Raw genomic sequence first — 13,091 nt, 5'->3', positions numbered from 1 at the left:
TATACTACATATTAATCCCAACTTGCTAATGGCTGCAGTTTTTATGGTGTGAGTGGACACAGGACTCTTTCATCAGGGTAATTTATAGTCCAATGTCCATTTGTTTTGGAACAGATTGAAACTGCTGGCAGACTCAATTTGTAATTTGCAAGTAAGAAATCTTGCAAGCCTGGTTTCAAAGTGTGATTTTGGGTTAAAGTGTAAGTACACGGTGTAGTCACAATCTAGGATCTAAAGATCCTGTCCAAAGGCCAAGAGGATGATTTCCCTGGACTTGACTGGTGACAGTTAGAAAAATAGTGTTTTTCATATTAAAGAATATGGGTCTCGGCCGGGCGCGGAGGCTCACACCTGTAATCCCAGCACTTTGGGAGGCCGAGGTGGGCAGATCACGAGGTCAGGAGATCGAGACCAGCCTGGCTAACACGGTGAAACCCTTCTCTACTAAAAATACAAAAAATAAGCCGGGCGTGGTGGTGGGCACCTGTAATCCCAGCTACTCGGGAGACTGACACAGCAGAATGGCGTGAACCTGGGAGGTGGAGCTTGCAGTGAGCCGAGATCGTGCCACTGCACTCTAGCCTGGGCGACAGAGCAAGACTTGGTCTCAAAAAAAAAAAAAAAAAAGAATAAGGGTTTCACTTAGGTGACTGTTAAAGGAGAGAGTACAGTACATTTGATGCAGTATAGGTGAAGTTGGGCCTACCTACTGTCTTTCTTACATGTTTTTTGTTTGTTTGTTAGAGACAGAGTCTCTTGTCACCCAGGCTGGAGCGCAGTGGCGCCATCTTAGCTCACTGCAACCTCCACCTCCTGGGTTCAAGCGATTCTCGTGCCTCAGCCTCCCGAGTAGCTGGGATTACAGGCGCCTGCCACCACGCCCGGCTAATTTTTGCATTTTTAGTTAAGAAGGGGTTTCACCATGTTGGCCATGACTGGTCTCGAACTCCTGACCTCAAGTGATCCACCCATCTCGGCCTCCCAAAGTGCTGGAATCCATCTCAAAAAAAAAGAAAAAGAAAAAAAGACCACCATTATCTGGTGTTTTGTTACAGCAGCCCTAGAAAACTTGTATACCAGGGACTAGGGAAAGCTTCCTAGAGAAGGGAATGGCCAGGCTAAGAGGACTGTAGGAAAGCCCATTTTAGGACAAGAGAATAGCATGTGTGAAGGCCTAGAGGTGAGAGAGGTTATGGTACTTTGCAGTGACTTGAAACATGCGAAGTATGGCTGGAGCACAGTAAACAAGACAGGAGGCAAAGGGAAATATCAGGGACAGTTAAACTTCAATGGGTTGCTATCATTTTTGGCTGCGCAATATCTGAACACATTTTCCACTTTATGAGAATCCCTAAATAGGTGGGAGGAGGGTTAAAGCAAGCAGATACCGCGTCTTTGAGCTCCTGGCAGCTACAACACAGTACACTGACCTACACACAGCCCGCTTGTGTTCCTGTCCAGGACTCTGACTTGGGAGGTAGGCAGATAAAGGGGAGGATGGTTAGAAATTGTTCACAGAGCCTGTTGGAGATCCCTGTGTCCAATGGGGCAGAAAGTGCCCGATATAAAAGAGTGCAGCTGTGTGGCAACCGGTGTCCAATGGCAAGATGGCAGGTGTCAAGTGGAGATCCTGCCCACAGCCGCTGACTAAGCGGGGTGACCAATTTGTCCTGAGGAAACTGGGAGGACTGGTCTCTGCCACATGAGCAGATGGTTTCTGTGTTAGGGTTTTGACTGTGCCTTACCTCCCTGAGCTTCTGTTGTTTTTCCAAGCCTGTTCCTTAGCCTTCTGGACAATTCTATGAGTTACTTGATATCTTTCCAAAAAGACTCCTTTTCTGCTTAATCAACAAGAATTGGCTTTTCTTGGCTGAAACAAAGAATCCTGAGTAGTGCCACAGGGGTCAGTCATACTGTGAAGGGCCTTCTAAGCCACACTATGGAGTTTAGACTTTGTCCAAAAGTCAAGGCAGAGTGGGGAGGAGGGACTGTGTGGAGAATCCACTGAGTGAGAGCAAGCCGGAAGACAGAAGAGTAGAGAGAAAACAGTGAGAAAAGGCAGGAGGCTGTGGTAACAGGGCAGGCGAGAGAAGAGGCTGCCTAGACCCTCTAGGTTGTAGGGGGAAGGAGAGAGGTGCAATGATTGGAGAGAAATGCAGCAGGTTGGGTCAAATTATTGATGAACATCAGACAGCCAAGACCCAAAAACATTGACCCTTAAACCACGAGAGCATCAGCCTCATGTAGGAAACCAGCCTGCAGGGGCCCATCCTCCACCACCTTTGCTGAATAGATGTTCCCAGGCTGGTGCTCACTCATTGCTGGCTGCAACTGCATCACCAGCTGACCTGGGTGAAAAAGGAAGAGTGACAAGCCTCTTGCCAGAGCCACTGAGCCTCACTTGCAGGCCATAGCCATATTCTGTTAGAAGTGTATGTCAGGTCTACATCCACCTCCTTTCACACCTCTGTTGTCCTTGGTCACCACCCAGACTACAGGTCATTCTGGTCAGCAACATATCCTGGTTCAATCCCTCCCAAAGCCCACTGGAATTTGTTTTGTGATTAGCAGATACCCCGTATCTTCCACTTGTTTTCCGAATATTCTCCCCACCTCTCCTTTCACAGAAAACTGGTAGTCCTTTGAGGATACTGCTTCCCTTGGAGTCCTATCAGGTCTAGGTTATTGATTCTCTCACAGCTCAGGGATGTCTGAGTCAGAAGGCAGGGTTGGTGGTTTCTCCTCGGTTTTTCCACCCACTTGCAGATTTTCTGCAGCTGTGAATCTTGGGCCATCTGGTACACCGTTTACCAAATCTCTTCCAACTTCCTCTTTGCTTTCCCTCAGTCTTTGCCGCCTGGCTCACAGCGACCTCTCCACTTATTCCAGTGGCTTCAAACCTTGGACTCCTTATCTCAAATGGCCTCCTCCAGACCATGCCCATCGTCAAACCCTGAACCTTGTTACCAGCTCAAAACTGTTCCACTTCCATGATCACTAATTCAAAACGCCGAAGTGACTATTGCAACTGTTTTAACTTCATCAGGACCTCTAATCTAACTCCTCCACTTTCTTCCTGTTCATTAGCCCCATTCATTTCTTATATTTATATTAAATTAATATAAATAATAAAATACATTTAATATAAATTGTCGTTTATATTAAATTTCATGTCTTTGATGATTTGAGTCCTTTCTCTGCAACTGCCCAACAAATTCCAACCTTGGGTACATTTCCCCATCTGTCTTTTCCATGTCTGTACCTGATGAAGACCAGTGGAAAAAATAGGGTTACAAGAGTACCAGACAAGGCTTCACTATAAACTCACAATTGTTGGTGTCAATTGAGCACCTAAACTTACCAAGCAATGTTACTGTATTTCTCTAGTTAGCATCTCTCCTCTTCTCTGCTTATTCTAGACCTTCTCCACCTTTTTTCAACCTTGGAACCTCTTCCATTCTCCTCCCTCTTAGCCATCTCCCCCATACCTTCGAACTTTTTCGACTGGATTATTTCCAGGAGTATTAAAACATGCTCTAATTATCTTCCATCTTTTAAAACAAACCAACAAGAACTCTCGACCTCCTGACCTCGTGTTTCGCCCGCCTCGGCCTCCCAAAGTGCTGGGATTACAGGCGTGAGCCACCACGCCCGACCCCGACTTTTTTGTTTTTTAATTCAGAGTGCCAGAATTCAAGTGACACATTTTCTTCCTTTAGCTTCTATTACCTTCACTTTCCTGGTTTTGCTCAAATATGTCTGACCATTAAACAGAATCATCAGGGGCTCCTCTTCTACAAAATCTTTTTTTTTTTTTTTTGAGATGGAGTCTCGCTCTGTTGCCCAGGCTGGAGTTCGGTGGCACAATATCAGCTCACTGCAACGTCCGCCTCCCTGGTTCACATAATTCTCCTGCCTCAGCCTCCCAAGTAGCTGGGACTACAGGCACCCACCACCACGCCTGGCCAATTTTTTGTATTTTTAGTAGAGATGGGGTTTCACCGTGTTAGCCAGGATGGTCTGATCTCCTGACCTCATGATCTGCCCGCCTCAGCCTCCCAAAGTGCCAGGATTACAGGTGTGAGCCACTGCACCCGGCCTACAACATCTTTAAATATTACTTTTTCATGACTCAATTTTAGACTCTCTTTTCCTGCCCCTCTATATCCTCCTTCACTGTAAGCAATCTCACTCACTCTTAGGTTTAAATCCATCTGTTTTAGGAGCTAGCGAATAACAACTGTGTATCTCTAGATAGGATCTTTCTTTTTCTTTTTCTTTTTTTTTTTCTTTTTTTCTTTTTTTTGAGACGGAGTCTCGCTCTGTCGCCCAGGCTGGAGTGCAATGGCCGGATCTCAGCTCACTGCAAGCTCCGCCTCCCGGGTTCACGCCATTCTCCTGCCTCAGCCTCCCGAGTAGCTGGGACTACAGGCGCCCGCCACCTCGCCCGGCTAGTTTTTTGTATTTTTTTAAGTAGAGACGAGGTTTCACCGGGTTAGCCAGGATGGTCTCGATCTCCTGACCTCGTGATCCACCCGTCTCGGCCTCCCAAAGTGCTGGGATTACAGGCTTGAGCCACCGCGCCCGGCCGGATCTTTCTTTTTCTTTTTCTTTTTTTGGACAGAGTCTTGCTCTGTCACCTAGGCTGGAGTGCAGTGGCACAATCTTGGCTCACTGCAACCTCCCGGGTTCAAGTGATTCTTCTGCCTCAATCTCTTGAGCAGCTGGGACTACAGGCACGTGCCATCACGCCTGGCTAATTTTTGTATTTTTAGTAGACATGGGGTTTTACCATGTTGGCCAGGCTGGTCTCAAACTCCTGACCTCATGATCCGCCCGCCTCAGCCTCCCAAAGTGCTGGGATTATAGGCGTCAGTCACCGCGCCCGGCCTCTTTTTCTTTTTAAGAGATAGTCTTCACTCAGTTGTCCAGGCTGGAGTACAGTGGCATGATCATAGCTCAACCCAGGTTCCAAACTCCTGGGCTTAAGGGATCCTCCTGCCTCAGCCTCCTGAGTAGCTAAGACTACAAGTGTGGACCATTACATATTGCTCATTTTTATTTATATGTAGAGACAGGGTCTTGCTATGCTGCCCAGGCTGGTCTCGGACTCCTGGCCTCAAGCAATCCTCCTACCTTGGCACCAAAGTGCAGGTACAGATGTGAGCTACCATATCAGGCCTAAGGATCTTTTCACTGAGCTTTATTAATACAACTGTATATACTCAGCAGCTGCCTAGTCAACAGCTCTATTTGCATATTTTACAGGCATCTGAAACTCAACATATTCAAAACTAAACTTATTTTCTGTCTCAAACTTGCTTCTCTTCCAGTATTCTCCATATTAATACATGGTGCTAGCATTCATCCCATTACTCATGCCAAACTTGGGATTCATGCTTGCTGCTTACTACCTATTCACCCCCAACTCTCTATATAATTAATTACAAGTCCTGACAATTCATTCAATAAACATTTATTGACAGCCAACTAGTTCCAGGCACTTTCCAAAAGTACTGGAGATACAGTCTAGAACAAAAAAGACAAACACGCCTGTTCTCTGTGGAGCTTGTATTTCAGTAATAAAAGCTAGGTGACCCTAACATTTTGCCTGGCAATAATAGGTGTGTTCATTAAATGCTAGCTACATTCTGATGTTTAACATGAACGTGACTGAGCACTCCATGGGCAAGTAACTGTATCACACCCAAAGAGCAACCAAGCTGAGGCCCAGGAGCAGTGGCTCATGCCTGTAATCCCAGCACTTTGGGAGGCAGAGTCGGGCGGATCACACGAGGTCAGGAGTTCGAGACCAGCCTGGCCAACATGATGAAACCCCATTTCTACTAAAAATACAAACAATAGCCAGGTGTGCTGGCTCACGCCCATAGTCCCAGCTACTCGGGAGGCGGAGGCAGCAGAATCCTTTGTACCTGGGAGGCAGAGGTTGCAGTGAGCCGAGATGGCACCACTGTACTCCAGCCTGAGTGAGACTCTGCCTCAAAAAAACAAACAAACAAACAACAAAAAAAAAAAACACAAAAAAACGCAACCAAGTTGAAGTAACTTTGTACCTAATTTAAAAAAAATTATTTGAGGGGACTGAACATTTATAGTTTGGAGATCCAGGAATGATGCAAATTGTCTCTATAGAGGGAGAGTAACTTGAAATAAGGCTCCCCAGTATTCACTAATTAATTCAACAAATATTTCTTGAACAACTGCTACAAGCTGGGTACAGTATACCTATATACTATTCAGAATCGTGTTAGATTTTACCCTACCTGCAAGCTAACAAGCTCATCTAACAGTTCCACAAATGATGGCAGAAAACACCTGAGTCAGAAAGGGCTTTATTTTTCACAACACAGCCAGCAGCCTGGGCTTCATATTCCCTTTGGTTCCCCTTGCTTTTCCAAGTCCCATGGGGACAGTCCAGGTGCATGCTGCACACGTGATTGGTTTTACTGCCCAGGTACACCAAGTTCAGGAAAGCCCAATCTTCTACAATGAACTGCAAGCCAACATGCTGTCTTTGCCACGGAGGGTGACATTATCTTTATTAAACTGAACAGCAACAAACCTGTCTTTTGTTCCAGAAGGAAACAATTATCTTAATCTTCCAAAGCTCTTCCTTGAAAAGGTGTATTAATCAGAGTTCCCTATAGAAACAGATCTAATAGGATGCATATTGCAGAGAGAGATTTATTTGAAGGAATTGACACGCAATTGGAGGCTGGTGTTTGATATGAGTTCCAAAGTTCTCTTCAAAGAATCAATATGTCAGTATGTTCAATTATTTGTCTTCTACTTTTAAACTTAAGTTCTGGCCAGGCGTGGTGGCTTACGCCTGTAATCCCAGTACTTTGGGAGGCCAAGGCAGGCGGATCACGAGGTCTGGAGATCAAGACCATCCTGGCTAACACAGTGAAACCCTTCTCTACTAAAAATATAAAAAATAAGCTGGGCGTGGTGGTGGGCGCCTGTAGTCTCAGCTATTCCGGAGGCTGAGGCAGGAGAACCCAGGAGGCGGAGCTTGCAGTGAGCCAAGATCCTGCCACTGCACTCCAGCCTAGACTACAGAGTGAGACTGTCTTAAATAAAAAACAAACAAACAAACAACAAACAACTTCCTCCTCAAGCAATCTTTTTCAATCACCTGCTCTGCCCCATTCATTCTCCACCCTGACTCATTCCAATTTCCTGCTCTGCCATAACCATATTTCCCAGCAGACCACTTACCCCGTCACTCTCTTTAAATTAGCCAATCGGAATTAGTTTAGCCTGTGCGGTCTAACGTTAGCCAACAGGGGAAGGACACAGCAGCAGGGCCACGAATAAGAACCCCTTCCCCTCCCTTGTCCAGGTGTGCTCCCACCATTGCTCCATCTGTAAGGGCGCACCCTTCTACAGAAGCAAATTGCCTTGCTGAGAAGAAAAAAAGAAAATTTTATATTCAAGTGCTATTTCTTTTGCAGCAGCAAAAGTTTATAAACACTGGCAAGCCTAAAATTTGCAGGTCAGGATAGAGACCCAGGAAAGAGCTGAAGGCAGTCTGGGAGCAGGATTCCTTCTTCCTCAGAGGACCTTAGTCTTTTCTCTTATGACCTTCCCTTGACTGGACGAGACCCACGCACATTGTGGAGGACCAACTGCTTTACTCAAGTCTAATTTAACTGTTAATCACATCTTTAAAAATACCTTCTAGACTGGTGTTTGACCAAAAACTGGGTTGCACACACAAACCCAGTTGACATATAAAACTAGCCATCATAATAGTCCACAACAAAGACAGTGTCTCTGCTCACAAAACATGGGAAAGTGCAGGGGACCCATGAGAATTGTCTCCCAACACTACTTTTTTTTGGCAAAGGTGGGGGAAGGAGTTTCGCTCGTGGCCCAGACTGGAGTGCAATGCCGCGATCTCGGCTCACTGCAACCTCTGCCTTCAAGCGATTCTCCTGCCTCAGCCTCCTGAGTAGCTGGGATTGATTACAGGGGCCCGCCACCTCGCCCAGCTAATTTTTCTATTTTCAGTAGAGACAGGGTTTCACCACATTGGCCAGGCTGGTCTCCAACTCCTGACCTCAGGTGATCCGCCCGCCTCAGCCTCCCAAAGTGCTGGGATTATAGGCATGAGCCACTGTGCCCAGCCAAGACTGCTTATTTTTTTAAAAAACCATTAATTACTGGTGTCTTTAGACTCTGTCTCCCCCCACACCCCCAACATTTACTTTTAAAATTTAAGACAAAACGAAACATTAAATTATGAATTTAATTCCCCATTTATATTACATTTATTAAGCTTTACACTACGACCCACGTTCTAGGTGGTTGGGACACAATGGATACAGTTTTATCCCTCTCTAGTAAATAAAACTGACGCCTTAAGCGCTACAATCAAGGCGTGCACGGGGTGCTACAGAACAATACGCAGACAGGAGGAGGTGGGGGGAAAGGTGAGACTTCCCAGGCACGTGTCATCCGGGAATAACTTTTACACTGGGTGACTAGGCGAGTTAGTGACTGCGCGGAAAATGCGCTTCCAAGGCTCGAGCTGCGGCTCCGCGAGCTATTTCACAGTAAGCTTCCTACCATCCTTTGGGCATCCGCTTTACGGACAAGTTTATCAGGATTTAAATGATCTTGGTTGCAGATCCTTCCGCTTCCTCACAGAGGCCGCCAGCCCGGAGCCCCTCCAGGCCCTCCTCCCTCCTGCATATACTAGCCGCCAGCCTTTCCCTCCCCGCCCTTCTCACAGGCCGCCCCCAGCCTCCCAGCCCGCCGGGTTCCCTTCCCCGGGAGGCCCCGGCCTCCCTGCCCTCTCCTCCGCCGCTCTCCCCGCATCGCCCGGCTTCCCGCAAGCCGCTGGCACAGTCCCCTCCGCACCCTCCGCGCACCGCCGCTCCTTTCCACCGGGGGCTACCTGGCTCCCTCCTCTCTGACCCGCCGTTCTCCGCCCCCACCCACTTCCCCAGGCAGCCCGCGCCACCCGCTTCCCGCCTCGCTCCCTCCGCCCCCGCGCTTCCGGCCCCGCCCGCCCCCGCGCGGAGGACTGTGGGAGCGGCTTCCTTGGATTCCGCGTTTGGCAACCGCTCGGCGTCGCGCTTTGACCAACCGCCGCGTCCTCCCTGGGCCCGACTCACTGTCGCCCGCTTCCCTCAGCGTGAGGTAGGAGAAGGGCGCTGGGGCCTAGTGCTTCAGGGCCCCTGGCGGCCGTGCCCCCGCGGCGTCCTGTGCGCCGAGCCCCGCCGACCGCCTCTTAGCGCGGCTCCCGCCCGCCCCTGCCCACCCCGGGGCGGTGTGAGGCGGGGCCCCGAATGGACTCGGCCTGCCCCTGCTTTTCTCCCGCTGGGGCCCGAGTGCGTCCGTCAGGCGCCCGAGTTGTCCACGCAGAAACGTGGGCGTTGGTTCTCACGTCGGTGTCCCCAGGCCTTTCTTGCTCCTCTGAACTGGGACGGGCGTCGCGGGCCGTTTGGCCGTGGCTGTCCCAAGCCCCAGGCGCGGCTGACGGGAAACTTCAGACCCGGCTGGACCCCTGCGCCAGCTCTGGAATCGCGCAACGGAGACGGTGCACGTCGCTCTTGCATTTTCTCGTTAGGTAAAGCACTTGAAACTGCCTGATACAAGTTGAATCAGGAGTAAAGATAAAAGTACACAACAGAATGCAGAAAGCGCGTACTTAGCCTCACAAAGATGGAAGCATTCCAGAAGCGTGAAGTACTGTTGTCCCAAGATTCTTTTTTTTTTTTTTTAAGACGGAGTTTCATTCTTTGTTGCCCAGGCTGGAGTGCAATGGTGCGATCTCGGCCCACCGAAACCTCCGCCTCCCGGGTTCAAGTGATTCTCCTGCCTCAGCCTCCCATGTAGCTGGGATTACAGGCATGTGCCACCACGCCTGGCTAATTTTTGTATTTTTAGTAGAGACGGGGTTTCTCCATGTTGGTCAGGCTGGTCTTGAACTCCTGACCTCAGGTGATCCGCCCTCCTCGGCCTGCCAAAGTGCTGGGCTTACAGGCGCGAGCCACCGCGCCCAGCCGTCCCAATATTCTTTCTAAGCCTAGAATTACACTTTTACTAGTCCGATTTTCTGGTTGTGAGTTATTTAATTTATTTATTTATTTATTTATTTATTTTCCTTGAGAAACTGCAGTAGGCTTCTTGGAAGTAGACCAAGGGTGTCCAATCGTTTGGCTTCCCAGGGCCACATCGGAAGAATTGTCTTTGGGCCACACATAAAATACACAAACACTAAGATAGCTGATGAGCTTTAAAAAAATCGCAAAAAAATCTCATAATGCTTTCAGAAAGTTTACGAATTTGTGTTGAGCGGTATTCAAAGCCGTCCTGTGCCACGTGCGGGCCGGGGTTGGAAAAGCTTGAAGTAGACTGTCCATCATAGTAGAAGAGTATTAAAAAGCATAGCTTAAAAAAAAAAAAGGCTTTACTAGCATTTAATTTATATTAAATATAGGTGGCATTATCCTCAGATTATTTCAACATGGAAGGTTTGTTACATGTATAAGCTGTTTTGGAAATAGCCTGGAGAATCCAGAAACCTTGGGTTATATAACAACAGTTGTTCTGCCACCCATAGCTATTAGCCATGCTTGATTCCCTTCACTTTTCCTGGCCTCACTTTCCACATCTTTTAACATTTGTATATTCCACAAGATGTCTATTCAATTAAAATCTCAAGTCAAACCTTTTAAAAATCTGGTTACAACCTAGCAGAAAGGATTTCTCATTCTAAAAGTTGCTTCTTTCTATAACTTATGTGTCAACTAAACTGACTTAAATAGGGTTCATAATCCGAAATTATGGTTCAGAATAGTGGTTCTCAAAGTGTGGTCCCCAGACCAGCAGCCTCAGCATCACTTGGGTTTGAGAACCACTGGTTTAATATTATCTGAGCTAAAACTTTTAATTAAAAATATTTTATATATCTTTTACCACTGACTTTTAATACCTTTTGAAGCTATTTTGAAATGACCATTTCTATGTGGGTGACATTTGCCCTTACAGTAGTTAATTTTCATTTCAAAAAATTATGAGAAATTAACTCAAAATTGATCAGTGACTTAAATATAAGAGCTAAAACTATAAAACTATTAGAAAAAATCCACAGGTATAAATATTCTTGACCTTGGATTAGGCAATTCTTTCTTACATATGATACCAAAAGTACATGCAACCAAAGAAAAAATAAATTGTATATCATCAACATTTAAAACATTTGTGCTTCAAAGTATACTACAAAGAATGTAAAATGATGAGGCATAGGATGGGGGGAAGTATTTGTAAATCATTTATATAATGTTTAGAATCCAGAATATGTAGAGGATCTTTATAATTCATGTGATAACCCGATTTTTAGGAATGAGCAGGCTGGGCACCGTGGCTCACGCCTGTAATCTCAGCACTTTGGGAGGCCGAGGCGGGTGGGTCACGAGGTCAGGAGATCAAGACCATCCCGGCTAACATGGTGAAACCCTGTCTTTACTAAAAATACAAAAAAAACAAAAACAAAAATTTGCTGGATGTGGTGGCGGGCGCCTGTAGTCCCAGCTACTCGGGAGACTGAGGCAGGAGAATGGCATAAAACTGGCAGGCGGAGCTTGCAGTGAGCCGAGATTGCGCCACTGCACTGTAGCCTAGGTGACAGAGCGAGATTCTGTCTAAAAAAAAAAGGCCGGGCGCGGTGGCTCACGCCTGTAATCCCAGCACTTTGGGAGGCCGAGACGGGCGGATCACGAGGTCAGGAGATCGAGACCATCCTGGCTAACACGGTGAAACCCTGTCTCTACTAAAAAATACAAAAAACTAGCTGGGCGAGGTGGCGGGCGCCTGTAGTCCCAGCTACTCGGGAGGCTGAGGCAGGAGAATGGCGTGAACCCGGGAGGCGGAGCTTGCAGTGAGCTGAGATCCGGCCACTGCACTCCAGCCTGGGCGACAGAGCGAGACTCCGTCTCAAAAAAAAAAAAAAAAAAAAAAAATGAGCAGAAGATCTGAACAGACTTTTCTCCAAAGAGATACAGAAATGGGTAATAAGATGAAAAGATGTTCAACATCATTAGTCATCAGGGGAATGCGAGTCAATACTACAATGGGATACCATTTCATACTCACTAGAATTGCTATAATCAGAAACAGGAACAATAACAAGTGTTGGCTAGGACATGGATAAATTGGAACCTTCATACATTGCAGGTGGGATGTAAAATATGCAGCCACTTTGGAAAACAGTCTAGCTGTTCTTCCAAAAGTTAAACATAGAGTTACTATATAATCCAGCAATTCCTGTCCTAGATATATTCCCAATAGAACTGAACATATATATCCATGCTAAAACTTGTACACACACGTTCATAGTGATGTTATTCATAAAAGTCAAAAAATTGAAACAATCCAAACGTCCGTTAACTAATGAATGGATAAGCAAAATGTTGTAGATGTATTATTTAGCCATAAAAAGTAATGAAATATTGATACATACTACTGCATGGATGAACCTTGAAAACATTATGCTAAGTGAAAGAGACCAGACACAAAAGGCTACATATTGTGTAATTTCCTTAACATGAAATGTCCGGAATTGGCAAATCCATAGAGACAAAATAGATTAATGGTTGCCAGGGACTGGGGAAAGGGAAGGGAGGCATGGAGAGCTGCTAACAGGCCCCATATTTCTTTATTGGGATGATGAAAATGTTCTGGAATTACATACTGGGGATGGTTGCACAGCCTTGTGAATATACTAAAAACCACTGAATTACGTACCTTGAAAAGTTAAATTGTATAGTATACAAATTATAGCTCAAAAACTAATTTTGTTAGTACTTAAAATATGTAAATAATTTTTTTTTTTTTTTTTTTTTTGAGACGGAGTCTCGCTGTGTCGCCCAGGCTGGAGTGCAGTGGCCGGATCTCAGCTCACTGCAAGCTCTGCCTCCCGGGTTTTTACGCCATTCTCCTGCCTCAGCCTCCCGAGTAGCCGGGACTACAGGCGCCCGCCACCTCGCCCGGCTAGTTTTTTGTATTTTTTTTGGTAGAGACGGGGTTTCACCGTGTTAGCCAGGATGGTCTCGATC

At 46.6% G+C, this 13,091-nt stretch overlaps 2 protein-coding genes across 42 annotated transcripts in view; one reads left to right on the top strand and one right to left on the bottom strand.

Annotated features, from left to right (window-relative positions):
* Nucleotides 1-9,293, bottom strand: part of CRYL1 (crystallin lambda 1) — a 172,930-nt gene extending 163,637 nt beyond the window's left edge. For all 4 annotated transcript variants that reach the window (XM_065532941.2, XM_074021665.1, XM_074021663.1 and 1 more), the window contains exon 1: nucleotides 9,147-9,293. The gene's annotated coding sequence lies outside the window, so the exon portion shown is untranslated. The remainder of the gene's footprint in view (nucleotides 1-9,146) is intronic.
* IFT88 (intraflagellar transport 88) overlaps nucleotides 9,060-13,091 on the top strand; it is a 120,992-nt gene continuing 116,960 nt past the window's right edge. For 21 of the 38 annotated variants that reach the window (XR_012426710.1, XR_012426711.1, XR_012426708.1 and 18 more), the window contains exon 1: nucleotides 9,060-9,601. The gene's annotated coding sequence lies outside the window, so the exon portion shown is untranslated. The remainder of the gene's footprint in view (nucleotides 9,602-13,091) is intronic. The other 17 variants (XM_045376907.3, XM_074021640.1, XM_074021655.1 and 14 more) reach the window with 2 other exon arrangements.

The sequence above is a fragment of the Macaca fascicularis genome, chromosome 17, assembly GCF_037993035.2.
Source record: "Macaca fascicularis isolate 582-1 chromosome 17, T2T-MFA8v1.1".
Lineage (NCBI taxonomy): Eukaryota > Metazoa > Chordata > Mammalia > Primates > Cercopithecidae > Macaca > Macaca fascicularis.
This window is presented reverse-complemented; position numbering and strand designations above follow the sequence as displayed.